This window comes from Ursus arctos, unplaced genomic scaffold (genome assembly GCF_023065955.2).
Source record: "Ursus arctos isolate Adak ecotype North America unplaced genomic scaffold, UrsArc2.0 scaffold_7, whole genome shotgun sequence".
Classification (NCBI taxonomy): Eukaryota; Metazoa; Chordata; class Mammalia; order Carnivora; family Ursidae; genus Ursus; species Ursus arctos.
Window position 1 is genome coordinate 35,690,138 of NW_026623089.1, and position 24,885 is coordinate 35,715,022.

A 24,885-nucleotide genomic window follows, 5' to 3' on the forward strand; every position below is an offset into this window, starting at 1 on the left:
GAGAGAGCAAGAGAACGAGCACAAGTGTGAAGGGGCGAGGGGCAGAAGAAGAAACAGGCTCCTCGCTGAGCAGGGAGTCCAACACGGGGCTTGATCCCAGGACCCTGGGATCATGACCTGAGCTGAAGGCAGATGTTTAACTGACTGAGTCACCCAGGCACCCCATTGTTTCTGCTTATTGTTATAAAATAAGCATCTCCCTTATTTATTTATTTATTTATTTATTTATTTATTTATTTATTAGATTTTTGTTTATTTATTTGACAGAGAGAGAGACAGCAAGAGAAGGAACACAAGCAGGGGGAGCAGGAGAGGGAGAAGCAGGCTCCCCAAAGAGCAGGGAACCAAACATGGGGCTCGATCCCAGGACCCTGGGATTATGACCTGAGCTGAAAGTAAACGCTTAACCAACTGAGCCACCCAGGCACCTCTGCTTTTTTTTTTTTTTTAAGGTTTATTCATTTATTTTAGAGAGAGAGAGTGAGTGTGCGTGCATGCAAGTGGGGAGAGCGGCAGAGGGAGAGAATCCAAGCAGAGTCTCTGCTGAGGGTGGATCCCCCTGGGGGGCTCAGTCTCACAGCCGAGGTGATCATGACCTGAGCTGAAATTAGGAGTTGGGCACTTAACCACCCGAGCCACCCAGGTGTCCCTCTGCTTTCTTTCTTTCTTTCTTTCTTTTTTTTTTTTAAGATTTTATTTATTTATTTATTTGACAGAGAGAGAGACAGCCAGCAAAAAAAAGGGAACACAAGCGGGGGAGTGGGAGACAAAGAAGCAGGCTCCCAGCAGAGGAGCCTGATGTGGGGCTTGATCCCAGGACTCTAGGATCACACCCTGAGCTGAAGGCAGACGCTTAACGACCGAGCCACCCAGGCGCCCCCCTCTGCTTTCTTTTTTGACTTTAGATATAAATTTGATGTTAAATTTGACTTTAGATAACTCATATAAATAGAATTCTACAATATTTGTCTTTTTGTGACTGGCTTATTTCACTTAGTATAATGTCCTCAAGGTCCATCCATGTTGTAGCTTGTGACAAGGATCTCCTTCCTTTTTAAGGCTGAATAATATTCCTTTTTATGTATATATCAAATTTTGTTAATTCATTTATCCATTGGTGGACATTTGGGTTACTTCTACCTCTTGGTTATTGTGAATAGTGAACACGGATGTGCAAATATCTCTTTGAGATCCTGCTTTGGATATATACCCAGTAGTGGGATTGTGGGGTCATATGATGGTTCTAATTTTTATTTTTTGGGAAGCCTCCACACTATTTTCCACAGTGATATAACCCATTTTTAAAAAAAAGAAGAAGTGGCAAAGAAATATCCTGTTTGTAGAGGGTCACGTTGGACCACCACCCTAGATTCACAAGGGACAGGAATTCACTTCCCCAGCTTCCATTGTCTCCATTCCTTTTCCTGACAAAGCCCTGATTTGGGTCACGTGCTCACTCTTCCTTCAGAAGATCCAGTGGAATTTGACCTTATCCTCAGCTTTCGAAATGTATCTTGTTTACTCTAAACCCCTCTCGGTAATCCCACTGCCTTACCAGTGAATAGTTTTGGAACTCAGACTTCGGTCATGCACGGTACAGCTTTCCCTTGAGAAGTGTTGTCGGTAGAGGAGCAGGCAGGTGACCTAACATGGATCAGTTGGAAGGGAAAGGTTTCCGCAGAATGATTGGGTGAAAGGTTTTCTTTTTCTTCTGTAGAATATGAACAAAGAAACATATGTCACCATTGGCTCCTATAAGTCATTTATTAACAGTGAGAGCCCTAGTCTGGAGACAAAACTGATACACAAAGGAAGACTAAACCAAGAGAATATCAAATAAATGGAGTGGAGCCCTCATGGCTTTGGGCCTGAAACCCTTCTGAGCTCTAGACTGCCTGAGCTAAACTTCCTCACTGTTTAAGCTAGTTTGAACTGGATTTTTCTGTAACTGGCAGCCCACAGCATCCTACCTGATACAACGCTCTCTGCTGTTTGGAAACTTTGGAAAAAACTTTGAGAATCAACTGTCTTATCTCCCAGCTCTGAGGTCTAACAACTGCTCCTGTTGCAATTCCTCTGTATACATCAGCTGGTCCCACGACCAACCTGGGGACGTCACGGCTCAGGACATTTCAAAAATCTGACAGGTTTCCATTCTGTTGCTGAGGGTTAGGTGAGGAAAGGGGTTATCCCTCCTGCGAGGAGATGGCCTGTGACAAGATCTAATGCACAGGAGAAGAGATTGTACCTTGGTGGTAGCTTTGGAGTGCCTGCAGGTATGCTGCTGGCCCATAATGTTCTTTTATGTGAATTAGGGGGGAAAATGCCCTTCCCAAGACACTTTACTTCCATACGATGGTAAACTGTCATAATACAGTGATTTCATTAGCACAAAACATTTTTCTTTCATTTGCCGGAAAATTGTCATAATGAATATACAAGCGTATGCTATCTAGGATGTAAATATCTCTCTCTTAGATCTGGCACCATTGAGCATGGCACCATCTGGACAAAGGAACGTGACAGCCTATTAGAGACAGAACACAGAATGCAAAACAGATGAGAAAGCTGGTGGAGACGTACTTACAGTCCATTTACTTTTACTTCAGACATGGTTTTGATGGGTAAACAACTTTTAACAAGTATACTGGGGAGATAAGGCTTTTTAAAAACTTTTTATTTTAAAATAATTACAGACTTACAAAAAAGATGCCAAAGGGGGGGGGGGGAATCAACCAACAACTTATCACCGAAAAGTAAAAATCAGTTCTCGTATATCCTTCACCCAGCTTCACAACTTACATAAAGATAGTACAATTAAAGGGGCACCTAGGTGGCTCAGTCAGTTAAGCATCTGCCTTCAGCTCAGGTCATGATCCCAGGGTCCTGGGAGGGAGTCCCATGTCAGGGTCCCTGCTCCCAGGGAGCCCTGCTTCTCCCTCTCTTTCTGCCTGCCACTCCCCCTGCTTGTGCTGTCTCTCTCTTGTCAAATAAATAAATAAATTCTTCAAAAAAAAAAAAAAGATAGTACAATTATGAAAATCAGGAAATTTGATATCATACTATTAACTAATACACAGATCTTATTCAGATGTTACTAATTGTTGCACTAATGTTTTTCGGGGTTTTATGGTCCTGGATCCAATCTAGAATCACAGATAGCATTTAGTTCTCATATTTTATTAGTCTCCTTCAATCTAATATAGTTCCTCAGTGTTTCTTTGTCTTTTATGATGTTGACACTTTTGGAGAGTACTGGCCAGTTATTTTGTAGAATAACCTTCAAGTTGGGGCGCCTGGGTAGCACAGCGGTTAGGCGTCTGCCTTGGGCTCAGGGCGTGATCCCAGCGTTATGGGATCGAGCCCCACATCAGGCTCCTCCGCTATGAGCCTGCTTCTTCCTCTCCCACTTCCCCTATTTGTGTTCCCTCTCTCACTGGCTGTCTCTATCTCTGTCAAATAAATAAATAAAATCTTTAAAAAAAAAAAAAAGAATAACCTTCAAGTTGAGTGTACCCAATGTCCTCATGATTAAATTCAGGTTACACGTTTTTGGCAAGAATACCACAGAAGTGATGCTGCGCCCTTCTCAGTACATCATTTCAGGAGTCACATGATGTTAACATGTTAATTTTCATTACATGCTTATGGTGCTGTGTGCCTGGTTTCTCCCCTATAAAGTTACTCCTACTCTCTTTATAATTAGTAAATATCTTGTGTTGAGATACTTTGAAAATACGCATATATCCTGTTTCTTATCAAACTTTGTCCCACTAATTTTACCACCTGTTGGTGATTCTTACCTACAGCAATTATTAGTGTGGTATTGGCCAAATGCTGAGATCAAGATTTGAGCCTTAGAATTAAGTTTAGGGGTGCCTGGGTGGCTCAGTCATTAAGTGTCTGCCTTCGGCTCAGGGCATGATCCCGGTGTTCTGGGATCAAGCCCCACGTCGGGCTCCTCTGCTGGGAGCCTGCTTCTCCTTCTCCCACTCCCCCTGATTGTGTTCCCTCTCTCACTGGCTGTCTCTCTCTCTCTGTCAAATAAATAAAATCTTTTTAAAAAAATAGAATTAAGTTTAAAAAGACTCCCCAGAAGTAGTTGAGAAACATCTTACAACCTGAGGGTATAATCTACTAAGAGCAGGAATTTTGCAGTCAAACAGACCCAAAATCAAATATTGGCTCCACTGGGTATTAGCTGTGTGATTCTAAGCAAATTAACTTCTCTGAGCATCAATTCCCTTATTGATAAAATAAAGATTATGGAGTCTACTTTATAGAGTTTTTATAGTGAATATAATAAATATAAAGCATTTTGCACAGTGTCTGGCACACAATAAATGCTCAGTAAAATTTAGCTGTTATTATAATTATGATGATTACTGTTATTGTAGTGAAGGGGCTCAGGACAAATCTTCCCCAAAATGCCACTTTAGCATGCAGACTGTTTTGAGCTAAAGGCAATCAAGACCTTGTGGGCTTAGGGCGCCTGGGTGGCTCAGTTGGTTAAGCATCTGCCTTCGGCTCCGGTCATGATCCCAGAGTTTCAGGATTCCAGGATTCCAGGATCCCAGGATCGAGCCCCACATCAGGCTCCCTGCTCAGCAGGGAGTCTTCTTCTCCATCTGACCCTCCCCCCCTCATGCTCTCTCTCTCAAATAATAAAATCTTAAAAAAAAAAAAAAAAAGACCTGTAGGCTCAAGAGAAATTTTGCCCCTCTTTTAACAATGTAGAAGAATCTAAATTAGGGATCTTTCCCCGAGTAAAAGTTATTAGCAGACAAATTTTATTTGAATGCACTATCTAAATGGTAAGGCCAACATCTAATATGGATGAAATCATTCCTATCATAGAGAAAGAGAGTACAGTCAAAAACATTTCACAATGCTTCCTGATCAGGGAGAGGAATGCCTGCTCTGTGGCTTTGGACCAGCGTTGACTTTACATCTTTCTTTTTTTCTCTTTCCAAATGGGACACTGAGGTTATTGTTCTCTGTTCACTACTGTATATTTAAGGATGAGAAAGGAGCAGAGGACAGATAGCTCTTCTTCTTAGCTTATAAATTGCTCAACCAAAAAGAACCACATGTGTACCAGATGGAGACACCTGAGCTTCTCCCAAGGCTCTTAGCTGGATTCAGTGACTTTGGATAACATTCTCAGGGCTGGGGGGGGGGGGAATTTATTCTATATATGGGAGGAAAGCGCGAGGGAAATTTATTGGCCAGAGGGCAAATTGTGACAGACTGACCATGTGTTTCCAGGCTCATTTCTTTTTCCTCCTAGGCACTAAGTTAAACTACATTTCTCAGCCTCTCCTATGATTAGATGGGGGCCACCTGCTTGAGTTCTGGCCAATGAGATGTGGACAAAGTTGCTATATGATACTCCTAGGCCTAGTCCATAAAACATCCCCCACAATCCTCTATGCTCTTTTTTGTCCCTCATCTGCAAGCCTGGTGTCAACATCTAGGGCAATACTAGGTTCCTAAAAGACTGCACAGAGCAGAAACCCCCAGCTGACCACGTTGAACTCTTTGTGAGCAACAAATAAATGTTTATTGTATTAAGTCACTGAGATTTTGAAATTACAGAAACTAGTGTTAATTATGCTAATTTAACATGCTAACTGTTATACAACAAATGGGCAGCTAAATGTTTAGGTCAGAGATTCCAGACCTATTAAATACATTATTTCAGTTAGATGATTGTAGACCCGTCAATTTGATAAATAAATTTTAATTTTCTAAAGATTGCCTTTTGGACACAAATATACCCACCCATAATGGAATAATAGATGTCAGGTCTGAATGTGCCTGAGGGGTGGGCTAGAAAGGGATGCCAAATGAAGTGGGTAAGCCTGAGTGAGTAAAGCCTAGGTCTAGTCCTGAGTCCAAGATCACAGATGGTCCAAAGTCCAAGGGGAAGAGAAACTATCCTGGGTGTTTAGAGGAGAGACACTGTGGTGAGGGAAAGAGGAAGAGGCAGAGAAACTAATTAGAGGACAGTGAGGCAGTGCAGATATTAGCAAGAGCATGAAGCCATCACCAGCCTTCGACTGTAAAATACAGGGAGAGGGTGGTTTAATTGGAGCCCAGGGGTTAAGATCACCCAGTAGAAGAGACAGTCAAGGCAGACACATCCCCATAGGTGCTGGAGAGCTTGGAAGAGGGGCAGCAACTTTGGACAGCCACCCATGGGAAGGAGAGGAAGGTTCTACCATTCCATCACCCGTGCTTCCCAGTAACGCCAGCTGGAAGGCAAGTGACCCCAGGGTCTGAGAAAGACAGTCTTACAGGAGCCAGTCTTCCTGCCTTACTGAGCAGGGTAGGCGGACCACCGGCAAAGGATCTGAGCATCCAAAAGCGTAGGACATCCAAAAACTCGGAAAAATAGGAAGAGATGTAGAACACTTTATTCTCAATAAAATCAAAGCGCAAGGGTTAGAGCGACTTAAAAGAGCATTGTAATCAAAGGTGGGACATTTTTAAATGTTCTTGCTTCTCAGAGATTCTATTCTAGTTGTTGTGATTTAAGTTATCACTTTTTCATTTTTATTCTAGGTCATGGGAGAGCCAGCATGTGGGGGAACTTTATTCTTATGTTCAAATATGAAATCTAGTCAGATGTAGCTTCTTTCTCCCTCAATTCTTGTAAGCAAATTTGACTAAGCATCTGAAAACTGCGGAAGTGGATGGTGGAACAAAGTCTGCCTCTGCTGCTTAGCAGCTCTGTGATAATGAGCAGACCACTTACCTGACTTCTGCAGGTCTGTTTTCCTCATCCCTCAAGTGGACGCAATAATACTTTCTTACTTATTGCATTGGCTTATTGGAATAATCATAGTTTTTGTTCATTTAGTTTGGTTGGTTGGTTTTAATGAGACAATGTATGTGAAATACTGGTATATAGAAAAGCGTTATATAATGTTGGAACATTATACATATGAATATGCCTCCAAATCTGTCTCCCTACCATTCCATCCTTTATGTTGATGGTCAGCTTTACTGAGATGTAAATTAAATATAATCAATTTCATCAAGGTAAATATACAATTTAGTGAGTTTTGACCAATGTATATAGATATGTAACCATGACCACAATCCTGATACAGAATATATCCATTGCCCCAAAAATTATCCCTAGTGCCCCTTTGCACTTTTATACTTGGAGTCAATACATACCCAAGAGAAATGAAAACATACATCCACACAAAAACTTGTATGTAAATGTTCATAGTTGCATTATTCATAATAGCCCCAAAGTGGAAATAACCCAAATGTCTATTAACTAACAAATGGATAAGTAAAATATGCCATATTCATGCAGTGAAATATTGTTTAGCCACAAAAAGAAACGGACTACTGCACGCCACGACATGGATGAACCTTGAAAGTATTATGTTAAGCAAAAGAAACCTGTTAAAGATCATATATTGTATGATTTCGTTTATGTGAAATATAAATAGGCAAATCTATAGAGATAGAAAGATTAGTGTTTGAGTGGGACCAGGGGTTAGGAGGAAATGGAGAGTGTTTGCAAATAGATATGGGTTTCTTTGTGGGGTGGTAAAAGCACTCTAAAATTGATTCTGGTGATGGTTGTACAATTCTGTGAATATATTAAAAACCATTGAATTTATCCTTTAACTGGGTGAATTGTATGGAATATGAATTATATCTCCATTAAGTTCTTACTAAAAAACTAATTCAGAAATTAAAGGAAATCCAAAACAAAGGCAAAATTTTAACTACAGTATTTCATTATAATTTTTGTATACACTTTTTTCTTCAAAGATACAAGAGCATTTCTATAAATTAAAACAAAGGAAGATATCATCCACTATCTTAATATTCTAAGAAAGCAAACTATTTTATTTCTTGTTTCTTCCTCACATCATCTTTGAGTATGTTTGCTCAGTTTATAGTCATCAGTGGTACATGATTCGTAGGTTGCTTTCATCAGTTAATATTACACGATGAACATTTTTCCATCTTGCTTACATAGTTTTCCTTGTGATCATTTTGAAGAATATATGACATTCCACCTAACCGACCACATTCCTCCATCCACTCAGACACTCACACCAGAAACCTGAGCTACATCTGTGTTGTTCCTGCCGCTACTTTAGTGCAGAGCAGCATACTGTCTTGCCTAAATCACTGCAAAGGTTTTCTAACTGGTGCCCTGGCTTTTTCGTAGTCTTCTAGCAATCCATCCTCCACACAGCAGCCAGGCCTAAGACTAATGTCTTCAATGACTCCCAACCAACCATGTATTAGAGGCCAAACCCCTCCAATGGTTCACAAAGCCCTTCAAGTTTGGGCTGCTGCCTGCATTTTCGGCCTCATTACCTGCCCCCCCCTTCCCTTCCCCATATTCCCTGTGTTCACTGAAATGCATACAGCATAGTGTTTGGGGTTTACTTTGCCCAGAATAACTCACCCACCACCCTTCCCCTCTCCTCTCCACTCTGCAAACTCCTACTTATCCTCTAAGTCTTGGCATAAACATTGCTTCCTCCAAGGAGCATCTCCTATTCTTCACAGAAGGAGGGAGGTGCTCCCACTTCCATACTCCTAGATACCTTTGTACATATCCCCGTTCTATATTGTACTTCGTGCATGCTCCATGCTTAGCTCTCTCCCCAGAGTAGGAATTAGGCTCTCTTCAGCTTGTTACCTCCAGCACTCCAGCATCTGGCACATAGCACATCCCAGGAAATGTTATTTCAATAATGTAAAAATTATTACTGTGCTAATTCAGTACTATTTCCAGGCAGTATGCAAATCACTTTTCACATATTATCTTATTTAATCAACAATCTTATAAGGTTAAGTACTTAAGTAAACAATCCTGTAAGTTTAAGTACTATTATTATTACCATTTTAAAGATGAGAAAACTGAAGAAGTTAAATAACTTGCCCAAAATCATTACACAGCTAGTAAGTGGCAGGATCAAGATTCGAACTTAAGCAGTGTGATTCCATGCTTCTGATCACTACACTGTACTACCCCTTGAACAAATAAAGTAAACCATTCCTTTATTGTCATATTCATAGTTACTTGTAATCTATCCATCCCTCCCTCCCTCTCTCTGTCTCTCTCTCTGATATAAATGGCACTGTAGCAAAATGGTATATATAGCTTATTTTCCTTTTTTGAATCTGGCTCATGATAAATCCCTATAAGTAGAATTTAAAGATGCATTACAAGATGAGGACATTTGGGGTGGCTGGGTGGCTCAGTTGGTTAAGTGGCTGACTCTTGATTTCAGCTTAGGTCATGATCTCAGGGTCCTGTGATCCAGCCCCACATTGGGCTCTGCACTCATTGGGGAGTCTGCTTAAGGATTCTCTCTCTCCCTCAGCCACTGGCTCGTGGTCTCTCTCTCAAATAAATAAATATTAAAAAAAAAAGAAGAAACTTGATCTTTTTTTTTTTTTCAAGATTTTATTTAGGGATGCCTGGGTGGCTCAGTCAGTTAAGCATCTGCTTTTAGCCCAGGTCATGATCCCAGAGTCCTGGGATCAAGTCCCACATAGGGCTCCTTGCTCAGCAGGGAGCCTGCTTCTTCCTCTGCCTGCTGCTCCCCCTGCTTGTGCTCTCTCTCACTCTGACAAATGAATAAATAAAATCTTTTTTAAGAAAAAAAAATTATTTATTTATTTATTTATTTAAGAGAGAGCACAAGCGGGGGAGCTAAGCAAGGAACCTGACTTGGGGACATTTTTTTGGATCTTCCTGTATCCAATAACAGCTTTATTTACCATGACATAGCTTGTGCTAGAGAGGTGAAAGTTTCAAGGCCATCAGCCATCCCAGCTGATACAGGATCGGCAGATGGGGTCAAGCACTCCGAAGACTGAAGATGGCTGCAGGACAAGTGCAAGGAGGGTCAAGCTGGTAGGAACCAGCCTTGGCTGGCAGCTGGCTTAACTTCACAATACAATCTCTGATCTAATTTTAGGATAAAAGAATGGAAAACTCTTCTATGTTGCTTCTTCTCAAAAATGTATGAACATAATGAGTTAGTGGCCAGATTATAGCACCAATCTTCTCAATGACATTCTTTCATTATACAAAGAAGGTTAATCTAAGCAGTATGTATTTACGTTTTTGAAGCTAGCCACCATGTAAGTCTGACTATCCTGAGACTCTGTGTTGTGAGGCAGCCCAAGCTAGCCCAGCAGAGATACCCTGCAGAGAGAGAGTGATGGCCAGCCAGCCCAAGCTGCTCCAGCCATTCCAACCTAGGTGCCAGGTGTGGAAATAAAGGAGCTACCTTGGACATTTCAGCTCCAGTAGACACAGTGTGGAGAAAAACGGAGGAAACAAACTGCAACCAGAATGCAGACCTCAGATATGTGGCTCCAGTTAAACCACCCACCATCTAGAGCCATATGAGCCACCCAGCCACCCAGGCTTCGTGAAATAGGTACGCTATTTCCCCTGAGTGCAGTGCAAATGCCAGATCCACAAAATCGGGAGCATAACAAACGCTGTTTAATACTCCCAAAGAAACCAACGAAACCTTTTTTTTCTTAATTCACCATGGAATTTGAAAAAGATATTTGAATGAGAAACGGTGGCTGAAAATGAGTGCTATTCCTACCCTAGCCTCTGACTTGGCTTCTGTGTAAAAAGCAGTTGCTCGCCGTTGCCATTGATTTGATCCAAAGTCACATGTGTGACCTCTACAGAGCAGCAGCAGGAATAGCTGCTGAAGGCTTATCCTGGCCAAGTTTTCTTCCTCTCCTTTACCCCGGAGGACCAGGGGTGATCCGGGAAAGCTGGTGCTCCCCCAGACTGCCAGAGGGCGCTCCAGCCACCGCGCAACCTCAGTGATGCAGTAGGGAAAACCCTGGCTTTAATGGTAACCCCATCTGGGATCAAATCTCAGCTCCACCACCTAAACGAGTTGTATAATTCTCAGCAACTTACTGAACTTGGAGGCACTGGATTATCTCATTTGAAATGAGGACAATAACACCTAACTTAGTGTGTTGTTAGGGTTCAATGAGCCGTAGCAATCTGGCATTTCATCATAATGATAGCTAATGTTTACTGAGCGTCAAAAAATGACTTTAAATTCTTTATCACCATCCTCAAGTCGTTCCTCCACACCGCCTTGCAATTGCAGAAACACTGCCTAGCAATTTCACAATAAATTGAATATTGTGCTATTTCACATTCACACCCTCCTCTCTTGAACCTCCGCCAGACCCTCACTCTCCTCACTCTAAGGTGACCTCACCTCAGGTTTCACTGATAGAAGAGAAGGAAACTACCTCACCTTACAGTCACCAAATCTAGACTTCTCCCTGCATCTGGATTTACTTCTCCTTTCCTCTTTCAACAGTGGAGGAAGGACCCCTCCTCCTATTAAAGACCTGTGCTACCATTTGTGTTCTAGATCCCACCATCTTTCCCCCTCTCCACTGATCATTCTGTGAGCATTCAAATAGGCTCCAGTATCCCTCATCTTTGGAAACCTTACTTTGACCCTTGAACTCCCTGAAAGTACTGCCCTGTTTCTCTGCTCCCTTCCTTGCAGACTCTCAAAGAGATTTCTACAGACGCCATGTCTTGCTCCATCACCTCTTAACTTGCCAGCTCACCCAGATTTGGATTCCAGTTCTACCAACCCTCTGACATTGTTTTTGTTGGGGTCACCAGTGACTTTCTTCTTGTCAACAGCAATGTCCACTTTACTCTTTTCTTCTCCACTTCTCGGCAGCAGCAGGCTCACTTGGACTTCTTGAAATATTCTCCTCTCTTAATTTCAGCAAAACCATAACCTCCTGGCTTTCCTTCTCTTTTGTGAGGGTCTCCATCCTCGGTCTCCTTTCCTTTCTCAACACCATGTGTAAATGTTGATGTTTCTCAAGATTTGATCCTGACTCCTGTTTTCTTCTACTCCGACACATTTCCCTAGTGACCTCATCCACCACCAACTTTAAATACAATATCACGCTGATGCTTTCAAATGTGTGTCTGTAGTTCAGGCCTCTCTTATCACCTCCAGACTCACATATCTGCCCGTTCATGTAACTACTTTGAAGCTTACCTCTTCTAATTCCACTTTCTTGCTACAATCAGAAAACTTAAGTGTTATCCTAGACCTTTTCCTTTTCCTAATTTTCCCCAGTAATTTAATAATTTCTGTTGATTTTACTTCCAAAGTCGGTCTCAAAACTGACCTCTTCTATCTATCTCTGCAGCCAAACTCTCATCACCTCTCATCTGAACACCTGCCTATGGTTTGGTCTGTCAGTGCGTTCCCTCCTGCTCCTGCCCCTGCCCGTTCCCCATTAACAGCCAGAGTTCTCCTTCTCAACATAAAAAAAGTCAGTTACTGTCACTTGTCTACTTCAAAACTGTCAGTGGTTGCCCATCATGCTTAGAATGATCCAGACTGTTTGCCATGGGCTGCCAGGCCTCTATCCTCCAAGCCCCTGCCTACACCTTCAACCTCCTCTTAACCCTACTCTTCTCTTTCATGATTCTCCAGCTACACTGGCCCTCTGGAAGTTCCAAACTCTTTCCTATCCCACGGCCTTTGGACTGCGGTGCCCTCTGCCTTGCTCTTCACCTAGACTGTACCTTCTCATATTCTGGATCTTAACTCTATCTGTTATGAATAGTCTTGCCTGAAAATAAAAGAAACCTCATCTAAGAGAGGCTTAAACACGTGGAGGTTTATCTCTTATAACACAATTTCCAGAAGTCAGTATTCAAGGACTGGCAGAGCAGTTCCATGAGATCAGAGGGACTTGGCCTCCTCCTGGATTTTGGCTCCACCATCCTTCATATATTGACCTCCCATGTCTGGCCTCATCTTTGCCGCCGCATGGTTAGAAGATGCCTCGTGCACCTTAAGGCCTTAACTCCATATCCCAGGCAGAAAGAAGGAGAGGTAAGGGGCAAAACCCCCTTTTTATTTAACTTTTTGTTATGCAGAATTTCAAACATAAAAAATAGAGTATATAAGATTATATTCTATTTAATAGTATAACAGCCGCTCTTGGACCCATTATGCAGCCACAATAATTATCAACTTGCAGCCAGTCTCATTTCACCTAAACCCTCCCCACACACCTCTCCCTCTCCACTTAGTATTTTGAAGCAAGCCCCAGACATTGTATTATTTTTTCCCAAAATGTTTCATTATGTATCTCTAAAAGATAAAGCTCTTCCTTTTTAAATATAGCCACAATACTATTATCACACCAAAAAATGAACAATGCCTGAATATCATCAAACAGCCCGTGTTCAAATTTCCAATCATCTCAGAAAGGTCATATTTTTTTTTTATAGTTTAAAGCATCCAAATCAGACCAAAACTTGTAATTGCTATCTATCTCACTGGCCAGAGTTATGTCACACGGCCACCCTGAGCTGGATGATGATGGTGGATGAAGTTTGGGTCATTCACCATCTCTTCAAAGAAGCTTCCCCTGGTGCCCCATCTAAAGACCACACCTCCTATATTCTGCAGAACTCTATCCTGTTCACTCCCTTTACACTACTAACCGTAAACTCTGATTATTTTATTTGTTCACCTGTTAAAGGTTTGACTGCCTCACTAGATTGTAAGCTTCATGACATTTCCCCTAGCACAATACCTGCAGATGTTCATGGAAAATACTCAGTAAATATTTTTTGAATAAATAAGTAAATGAGGTAGACACAACTATTATCTCCATTGTATACAATGCTGTCCAATATAGTAGCCGCTAGCCACTTGTTGCTATTTCAATTTAATGTAGTACAGCTACTATGGAAAACAATGTGAAAGTTCTTCAAAAAATTAAAAACAGACCTATGATATGATCCAGCAAGCCCACTTCTGGGTATGTATTCAAAGGAATCAGAATTGGGATCTTAAAGAGCTATCTGCACCCCCCCTACTCATTGCAGTGCTCTTCACATTTGCCAAGACATTAAAACAACTGAAACGTCCATCAACAGACAAAAGGATTAAGAAAATGTTATATATAAATACAATGGAATATTATTATTCAGCCTTATAAAAAAAAGAAATCCTGCCATTTGCAACAACATAGATGAACCTAGAAGACATAATACTAAGTGAAATAAACCAGACACAGAAGGACAAATATTACTTATATGAGGAATCTAAAAGAGTCAAACTCGCATAAGCAGAGAATAGAATGGCGATTACCAGGAGCCAGGAGGAGAGGGAAATGGCGGGGGGGAGGGGAGGGTATTAATCAAAGCATACAAAGTTTCAGTTATGGAAGTTAAGTCTTAGAAATCTATGACATAGACAGGATGATGTCTATAGTGATTAGTACTGAATGGTGTACTTATAAATTTGCTAAGAAGGTAGTTCTTATGTTTAAAGTGTTCTTATCACATAATAAATAATAATAACAACAATAAAGTAATAATAAAAGAGGGAAGAAGGAAACTTTTGCAGGTGATGCAGAAGTATATGGCATAGATTATGGTAATGGCTTCATGGACATATACTTATCTCCATACTCTTCAAGATACATACGTGAAATATGTACAGTTTTTTGTATGTCAGTCATTCCTCAATAAGTGGTTTTAAAAATAAGTAAATAAAAAATGCAAGTTAATTTAAATTAAATTTAAAATCCAGTTTCTTAGTCACATTAGCCACATACTAAGTACTCGAAAACCACGTGTGACCAGTGACTACCACCATGTAGAGAGAGTGCATTCACCTCATCACAGAATCCTGTTGGAAAGTGCTGGACAGAAGGAGAAACTGGCTGAGAGATAAATTAGCCAAGGTCACACAGCTACTAAGAGGAGAAGTTGGGATTCAAACCTGTGTCTGAGTGACTTCAGAGGTAGAACTCAACACCATAACATTAGTCATCACTGTTGTTATTACTTGCTTAGTCCTGTTTTCAATTTCAGTCCCTCTGAAGGAATTTACAGGGAGCTTCAAGCCTGGCTAGCTCACAGGGTGACCAACTGTCCTAATTTGCCTGGGCCTGAGGGTATTCCCAGGATGCGGAAAAGTTCTGGGCAAACCATTGTTAAAAAACAAAATTCAACCACGTAAATTTGGAGATCCAATTGGCTTTATTAAGCAATTCGTGAGTCAGGCAGCATCCCCTCTAGCAAATAGAGAGGGAGTTCTGTGGAATATACAAAATGCAAAGTTTTTATAGGAAAAAGGGTGGGGGCAAGAAGTTGGTAGCAAAAAGAAAAGTCACCTTTCCTTAGGGGGAAGGCCAGGGGGTCTTATTAAATAGTTTACCTCATCTTTTTTTTTTTTTTTGAGGGGTCCTCATCTTTCTGTTGGGGAGGGAGAGGGTCCATATGATAGATTACTTCGTTGGTGCTGACCAGAAAATTCCTGACTGACTGGTTAAGACTACAGTTCCAGGTTGAGGTTGAAAATGCAGTTAGGTGAGGTATGAAGCCCTGGTTTGGTGACTTGGTCTAGCATAAGTGACTACATTTGGGGTCTTTGGTTCTCTTCTCTTCTCTTTTAAATTTTTCCTTCCTTCCTTCCTTCCTTCCTTCCTTCCTTCCTTCCTTCCTTCCTTCCTTCCTTCTTTTTAAGTAGGCTCTATGCCCAACATGAGGCTTGAACTCACAACCCTGAGATCAAGATTTGCACTGAGCCAGCCAGCTACCCCCTGTGGTTTTCGTTGACCACGATACTACCTATTTATCAAAATTCTCTATTGAGGTTTGTGGCAGGTAAATAGATGGGCTCACTCAACTCCATTTCATCCCCTTGTAATATGCCATAGTGCATGCTAGAAGTGAGAATTGAAGACTTTATTTCCCAGAGTCCCTTAGATCTTGGGTCCAATATATAGTCTAGCTCTGGCCAAGCAGATGCACTCGGACAGCATCTGGAAGGTCAGATTGAACAGGAAGCTGCATTTCTGCTGTTTTATCTGCTGGGCAGTGCAGTGGCAGCGCAGGTCCCAGTGTCTCATCTTGGATGTCACGGACTTGGAGAGACAGAATCCGGGCATGCATCTTGCGGGTGTATATTCAGCCTGAGCCAGTCAGTCCTGGTCCCGGCAGTAGAAGCAGTGACTTCCTGATTTCTTGGTTTACCGTTGTACCAGAAGTAGTAGCTCCCATGTCCCTGAGGAAGCCGATTCTGTGTGGAATTCTGGGAGTCATTACTGGGAACTCAGCCTGGAGGCTGCTTCTTCAGCCTTTCCCATGACTTTTATCCACTCAGTTCACTGTATTAATTCATTTTATGCTGAAATGAGTTCAAGTGACTTTTATTTTTTGCAGATAAAGAACCTTCACTATTCAGTAGGGATTTCCTCTGGAAAACAGGGAGGCTGTATAACAAATCTGAGTGTCCTGAATGCTGGGACACTAATATAAAATTCTCCCTACTGCTGCTGTTATTCTCAAAGGAAGGTGCATATACCCTAATCACCAGCATCTCCCAAATACTGGGACTTTGGTTATGGTGAAATGTTTAGACAGACAGACAGACAGACACACACACACACACACACACCACACATACATTTTTCTTCCATATGCTGGAATGTTCTTCCAAATCTTTTTACATGATAGTTCCCCTCTTAATCTCTCAACCTTCAGGTACCATCATCAATTGTGGCTTCCTCAACTTCCCCCATCTAAACTGCTCCCCTTCCAGTTAGTCTCTTTCACAACATTTTGTTTCATTTTTACATTACTTAGCACAATCTGTATTTATTTATTGATTTGTTTATTTTCTGTATTCCCCTGTCCCCACCTCCTCTCCCCATCCCCCACCCAGGAGAATGTATGCTCCATGATGGAAGGGACTTTTTTTGCATTCTTCCTCACTGTAACCTCATTACTTGGAACAGTGGCTTGCACATGGTAGCATCATTTAAAAACATTTGTTGAATAAATGCAAAATAGAGACTGTTATAGCTAGGAAATTTTTTTAAAGGGAAAAATTCTCTTTTGTAAACAAGATTAATTTCGACTGCAAAGAAATAATGAAAAATCAAGGGATCCAACAACTGTGATGAAAGGCAACACTGTGCAGGTAGTGGAGTAGGACAGCAGGCAATTTGCAACCATGCCATAAACTCTGAGAGATACACTGCCTTCTGGGAGGCACCGTGGTCATGGAGTGTGCAGGTTCCAGAGCCACCTAAATGTGAGTTTACATGTCAGCTCTACATGTCTGCTGTGTGATTTAGGGTAAGTTAATGAGCTTCTCTGGATTTTGTTCCCTCATCTGGAATATGAGGAGAATAATAGTACCCAACTCACATGCCTACTGTGCTAATTAAAAGAAAAGATGACACGTGCTTAGTATAGTGTATGGCCTGTGAGGACTCAAAAAGTTAGATAAGACTATTACAATTTTGTTAAACCCAGCTCCATTCCTGAAATTATGCCCAATACTTGGGGTCACTCTGATTATAGCCTATTACATTTCTAGCGGCCACACCAAATCATAATTAGTAGGTACTCAAAAAATATTAGTGACCGACAGGAAGTTTGTTCATGTGGGGTTCCATTCTTGTAAACACAGTTATTACTGGTGGTGCTGATGCTATATTTTTCCATCTCTGTTGACCAAAAACAAAACAAAACAAAACAAACAAGAAACTTAAACGGGCAACAATAGTATTGGGTGGAGGGGCGTCTGGGTGGCTCAGTTGGTTAAGCGTCTGCCTTCAGCTCGCGTCACGATCCTGGGGTCCTGGGATCCAGCCCTGCATCATCGGGCTCCCTGCTCAGCCAGAAGCGTGCTTCTCCCTCTCCCTCTGCCTGCTGCTCCCCCTGCGTGTGCTCACTCTCTCTGTCAAATAAATAAATAAAATCTTAAAAAAAAAAAAAAAGAAAGAGTATTGGGTAGAAAATACTCCATCATTAAAGAGAAAAGCAACCAATATAAAAGAACAGAAAAGAGAGAAGGATTGGCCTAAACCTTTCCAGTGATGCATTTCAGGGAATAATTTTCCTCACATTTGATTTGGCCAATTAGGAGGGACAGGGTCAATTCTTTCATTCAGCAAGTATTTATGAAGTGCCTACCAAATTTATGATGTAGAAAGAATAGGCTAGGAATGCCTCCTCTGCATTCACCCCAACCTTAGTTAACCTCTATTCAATATTTAGAATTCAGTACAGGGGTGCCTGGCTGGCTCAGTCGGTAGAGTGAACAACTCTCAATCTCAGGGTCATGAGTTCAAGCCCCACGATGGGCATAGAGCCGACACGAAAAAAAAAAAGTAGAATTCAGCTCAAATACCATTTCCTCTGCTAACGCTTAAAACTAGGCCAGGTCACTCTGGTAGGTGTCCTCATGGCACTGGAAGTATTACCTTTTCCCACTTGTCAGAATGTACTTACGCCTTTGCTTTTTTGGTGATTATGTGCTTACTGCATGTCTGTTCTGTGATCTACACAAGGGCAAGGACTTTGGCTTTGGTCAAGAACGTATCCCGGGTACTTAGCTTGGTGTCTGCTCTGTAGTAGCTGCTCAATTCTGAAGAAAGGAAAAGATCGAGGCCCTGATTGAAGGGGTCATCAGAACCTCACTCTAACACTACTAATTCACCAGGGCAGGGTTTTTTATTAAAGATTTATTTATTTGAGAAAGAGAGAGATAGCACAAGTGGGGAGAGGGTCAGAGGAACAAGCAGACTCCTTGCTGAGTGAGGCTGGATCCCAGGACTCTGAGGTCATGACCTGAGCCAAAGTCAGACGCTTATCTAACTGAGCCACCCAGGCACCCTGACACCAGGACAGTTAAGGCTTGTTTCTGGTGGCCTCTGACTCCCTGAGGCAGCTCTGTTCCCTAGGGCCCTGCAGAAAGCGGTATGAAAATCACTGTCATCGAAAATAGTGCTATACGCCAAGATCGTCTCTTATATCTCTTGTATGAGATGGCCTCATAGCAAATCTCTAAGCAAGGCACCAATACCTATAACAAAAGCAAAAATGAAATAAAGAAGTTCATCTTGGCTCAATATTACTCTGGCAGCTAAAGTTCTAATAATTCTTTTTAAAGATTTTATTTTTTTAAGTAATCTCTACACCCAACATGGGGCTTGAACTCAACGACCTCAAGATCAAGAGTCACATTCGCCAAAGACTGAGCCAGGCAGGCGCCCCTAGTAATTCTTTTTACACTATGTCTTGAAACGTACCTTATTTCTATGCTTGCACTGTAGCATCAATGTGATAATTACCTAGATGAATACTTGAGCATGTTTGACTTTATCTCCATTTTGGCAAATAACTAGAATTTCTGCAGGGATACCATATAATGATGGCATGGCAGGCAGGTTTTATGTTTGTCTTCAGAAAATAACCAGTCTTACTTAGAGTAACTAAAAACTAGGTTACAAATCCACATTACTGACCTCCCTCTTTTTCTAGAAGGAAACCTTTTCCCAAGACCACCAGAATTTTCCCATGTTCCATTGGCCGCTCCAAAGTCAATCACAGACATAAGCTAATCAGGATTGCTCTCCTGAATTTCAGCCCATCTCCTCAGGGAGGCTTGTGGCCCCTCCTCCCCTTCCATTCCGAGGCCTCAGGTCCGTCCCCTGTACCGTGAGGGAACTGCATTCTCTGATGATTCCACACACATTTTTCACCTCCCACGTGTCTGGCACTGTCTTTAGCCCTGGGGATTGAAAGATGGGAGCCCCTATGATTGTTTTGGGAGGCTGAGAGCTGTCCGAAGTGCTTCAGGGGCCAAGGAGATAACACACGTGTAAGTGCAGCCTACTTCCTTTCGTGCCTTTGTTGTTGTTGTTGTTGTTGTTGTTGTTGTTATTGTACAACACAATGATTTAATATTTGTATATTTTGCAAAATGATCACAAGTCTAATTAACAGGGATGCCTGGGTGGCTCAGTCTGTTAAGCATCTGCCTTTGGCTCGGGTCATGATCCCAGGATCTGGGGATCGAGTCCCACATGGGGTTCCTTGCTCAGCAAGGAACCTGCTTCTCCCTCTGTCTGCCACTCCTCCTGTGTGTGCTCTTTCTCTCTGACAAATAAATAAATAAAATCTTTAAAGAAAAAAAAGTCTAACATCCATCACTGCACATAGTTACAAATTTTTCTTCTTGTGACAAGAACTTTTAAGATTCACTCTCCTAGCAACTTTTAAATATACAACACAGCACTATTAACTATAGTCACCATGTTGTACATTACACCCCATGACTTATTTATTTTATAACTGGAAGTTTGTACCTCTTGACCACCCTCACCCATTCTGCACTACCTGCAATCACCAATCTGTTCTCCATATCTAGGAGTTCTGTTTCTGTTTTTGTTCCTCAGATTGCACATAGAAGTGGGATCCTAAAGTATTTGTCTTCTCTGTCTGACTTATTTCATTTAGCATAATGCCCTCAAGGTCTATCCAAGTTGTCACTAGTGGCAAGATATCTTTCTTCTTAATGGCCAGAAAATCTCCCATTGTATACATGTACCATATAGCCTACTTGCTTTCTAATCCAAACTTTCAATTTATAACATCCAGTTGGTCAAAAATCTTGGATGGGAGGGGAATTTGGTTTCTTTTTTCTTTTTTTAAGATTTTATTTATTATTTGAGGGAGCGAGAGAGAGCTGAGGCGAAGGGTAGTTGGGAAAGGGAGAGGCAGACTCCCTGTTGAGCAGGGAGCCTGAGTCAGGGCTCCATCCCAGCATCCTGGGTTCATGACCTGGGCCAAAGGCAGACGCTTAACCCACTGAGCCACCCAGGCACCCCAGGATTTGGTTTCTTGTTTGCTCATCCTTGAGGAGACCAAAAAAATTTCTTGTTTTACAATGAAATGTGATAAGTGTGAATGGGACTGAGATAGGCAGAGAGTGCTATGGCTTACACCAGAAGGGCACCCCCCCATCCTGGGGGGGATGTGCTGAAAAGGCCTTTGGGGAACTGTACCTGTGATCTCATAGGAGTACCAGCTGTAAGCGTGAATGGCAGGAGATAAAGGCTGAGGCAGGCAGAGTACGGACCTGGATGAGCCCCGTTAGAGAGTTTGGAATATTAAGAATTGTTGGGCATCCATAAAGGAATTTAGGTTCAAAAATGTCAGGGTCAGGGGCGCCTGGGTGGCACAGCAGTTAAGCGTCTGCCTTCGGCTCAGGGCGTGATCCCGGCGTTATGGGATTGAGCCCCACATCAGGCTCCTCCGCTAAGAGCCTGCTTCTTCCTCTCCCACTCCCCCTGCTTGTGTTCCCTCTCTCGCTGGCTGTCTCTATCTCTGTCGAATAAATAAATAAAATCTTTAAAAAAAAAAATGTCAGGGTCAGATCTATATTTTTAAAGGATAATCCTTTTTAAAGTGTAAGATCCAGAGAAAATATAGGTAGAAGGTCTTTCTCCTTTTCTGCGTATTTTATCTTGTGTGTTGAAACCACCACTTCGCTATTTACGCAAACTGGAAACAGAAATCATCCTAGCCTTACCTCTCCCTCACCTTCCAAACGGCCACCAAGTCCTATGGATTCTACCCTTAAAAAACTCTTGAATCTACCCAATGCTCTCATTCCAACTGCTATGTCCTTCACTCAGACCCTTATCACCACTTATATGAACTTTTCCAATAGTCTTCTCTCTGATCTCCCTAAATAAGGACCTCCTCCCCCAATCTGTTCTCTTATGCAGCTACCAGAAATCCTTCCAGAATGCAAATCTTGTAGTTTTTCTATAGCCTAAATCTTTTTAACAGTTTTCCGTGGCCCTCAGGAAGAGGTTCAAACTCTTTCCTACTGGCAGAAGCCATCTGAGATTTGGACCCATCGAACATTTTCAGGGGCAAGCACTCACCTCTTCCCTTGCTAAGCCATCCTTCAGCCTTGTTGAACTCCTGGCAGATTCCCAAATAGTCCAGAAGGTTTCAAACCCACCCACGGAGTCTCCATTTCCTTCCTTCCGGATGGATTTTCTTCAACTTTCCCTAAAGAAATCCCATTATTATTCAAAATTCAGCTAAAGGGTTATTTCCTCTCTGAAGCCAGTGTTAACCTCCATTTTAGCATATCTCCCTTCTCTCTCCTCCCCTGAGCTCACTCCCTACAGTCCTCTGGAGTTCCTTCTGTGGCGGAGCTGATACTGTGCTCTGTTCATTGTTTCTCCAATCAAGGACCATCTCATCATAATCTCAATTTTTAAAAAGTTTTTTGCTAAAAAAAAAAAAACAAAGTTTTTTGCTACTGTTTTTTCTTAATTTAAAAAATACTTATCTTAGGGCCGCTTGGTTGGGCGACCGACTCTTGATTTCAGCTCAGGCTGTGATCGTGGAGTTACGGGATCTGCCGCTCAGGGGCTCCATCATCAGCAGGAGTCTGCTTGAGAGTCTTCCCCCTGCCCCTCATCCCTCAAATCCCCCCTCCTGTGCACACAAACACGTGTGCTCGCTCTCACAAATAAATAAATCTTTTTAAAAAATTAAATAAAATACATAAAATATACTTATCATCATCACCATGCAGACTCCTGTACTCCAAACCAGTGCCTGGACCAGGGCCCAGAATCTGCTTTTAAAAAATCTCCGCGATTAAGGGCAATGTTCCTTTCTTGATCAGGTGCTAATTACACAGAGTGGTTATTTGTGCAAAATTCACTGAGCTCTATCCTTAGGATATGCATACATTTCTGTATTTATAATATTTTCAATGAAGAGTTAAAAAGTAAAAATGCCCTAGGTTATTTTGTGCACACTGATGGAGAACCATTGACTTATCTCTCTTGCTACCAACCGTAAACTCCTAGAGGGCAGTGAAGGCGTCTGTTTTGTCTCTATATTCCCACCATCTGTTTTAGTACCTACAACATAGTACACACCAAATGAATGACTGATAAATCAATAAATGAATGAATAAAGGGAGAGAAGTGGCTTGCGGGTTCTTTCCTCCCTCACACTTTTCCAAACATTTGTTCCATTCCCCTGCTGGAGCATGTGAGAGTTCAGACCTCAAAGTTACGACTTCCGAGATACACCTCCCCTGAATAATCCTGTGAGATGCCACCTGACTTCCCCTTACCACATGCCCGGTATGACTGATCCAGGGCACCAACCTGACAAGGACGGGAGCAAGGAAGCAGGTGGAGGACGTTCTGTCCCAGTACCAGTACTTCTGCCCTGCCTGGGTCTGAGCCACCTGGCTCAGGCCTTCCTCACCATGCCTGGGAATCAAGCTGGAGAGAGTATGTCCTTTGAGATACTGCATTGCTAAAGCTTCTACTTGCATCTCTGATATAAATTGCTTCCTAAACTACTCAGCTCAAGTTTTGTGAGAATTTGAAAACTATATCTTTGACTATTTAGGAATAGCAATGGAGATTTTTTTTTTTTTTTAAAGATTTTATTTATTTATTTGACAGAGAGAGAGACAGCCAGCGAGAGAGGGAACACAAGCAGGGGGAGTGGGAGAGGAAGAAGCAGGCTCCTAGCAGAGGAGCCTGATGTGGGGCTCGATCCCATAATGCCAGGATCACACCCTGAGCCGAAGGCAGCCGCTTAACCGCTGTGCCACCCAGGCAATGGAGATTTTTTTTAGCAAATTTACAGTAGAAAGTGAGAGAGATCCTGGGTAAAGTATCATGCGAGTCATTTATTCAGTTACAGATGATTACCAGAAGTTTCCTAAGGATACAATGAGGAACAAGAGTCATCTGCCTTAATGGAGATCACGGGGGGTGTGTGTGCGCGCGCGCGCACGCATGTGCATGCATGTTGTTGGGGGGGGAGGTGGAGACCAACAGTCAAATAGTAATATTGAAGAGGACTTCAACTCCCTCCATTTTGACCTCAAACTTTCTTACTGATTAAGTTCTTCTTTCCATCTTATCTCTTAAGTCAGGCAAAAGACCCTGTGGGCAAAGCATCCCCTGATGGGAACCAAAACTACTCAAGCAGTAAGGACTGCCCTGAGCCAGCAAGGCTTGCATGATTGACCCCCAAGACAACCTGATCAACCTGACCTTGACTACCCTGCTGCATTAACCCACTGACCTTTGTCCCACATTTTCCTTATACAAACCTGGAAGTGTTTTCAGCACTTTGGAGGCAGTCTTTGAGACATTAGTCCAAGGTCTTGCCAGTATTGGCCTCACTGAAATAAATTCCTTTCTTGTTTCACCACTGCTCCACTCTCTGCCTTTGGATTTTTCTCAGAGGCAAGTGGCCAGACCTGGTCTGTTTGGGACCCTGTGAGCCAGGGGCTCTTGCACCCTTGGGCCCCCGTTACAATATCTAGCTTTTTCCTAGCAGTTATGTGCTGGGCACTTCGCATATGTTAATTCATTTCATCATTGTAACAACTCAGTGATGCCCTATTATTATCCCCATTGACAAATAAGGGAACGGATGCATTGTGGAGTTACAAACTGGTAGAGTCATGAAGATACAATGTACGGAATAGGAACACCTGACCTAAGGGTCAGGGAAGAGTTCTCCAAATATAAGAGGTTGAAGCAGAGGTCTGAGGATTGAGTCAGAATCTAGTGGACAAAGAGGTCTGGGGGAAGAGCATTTCAGGCAATGGAAATAACAGGTGCAAAAGGGGTAATAATTTGAGGAACTGGCAGGCTGCCCTACAGCAGGAGCGCAGGGAGCTGGAGATGAGGCAGGAGAGGTAGGCAGGAGCCATAGCACCCAAGTTTGTATATTTGTTTTTCCTCTAAGTCTCAAATAGTATGATAAGGTCAGAGATAGAAGATTTAGGGCTTAGCCCTACTTTTGCACTTAATAACCTCAGCCATCTCTCCATGGCTGTTTCCTTATCTGGAAAAATGAGTGGATGGACCAGAGTTCTCAAGTGGCCCCTGATGTGGGAAACAAAGGCAGAAGAAAATGTAGATGAAATTAAATGTCTTTATAACCTGCAGTCCACTGACAAATACTTAAGGCAG

The 24,885-nt window shown here is 42.2% G+C and overlaps 1 protein-coding gene across 1 annotated transcript in view; it reads left to right on the plus strand.

Annotated features, from left to right (window-relative positions):
- The window catches only part of PANK1 (pantothenate kinase 1), a 99,195-nt gene that overhangs the window by 20,353 nt on the left and 53,957 nt on the right, over positions 1 to 24,885 (plus strand). The window lies entirely within an intron of this gene.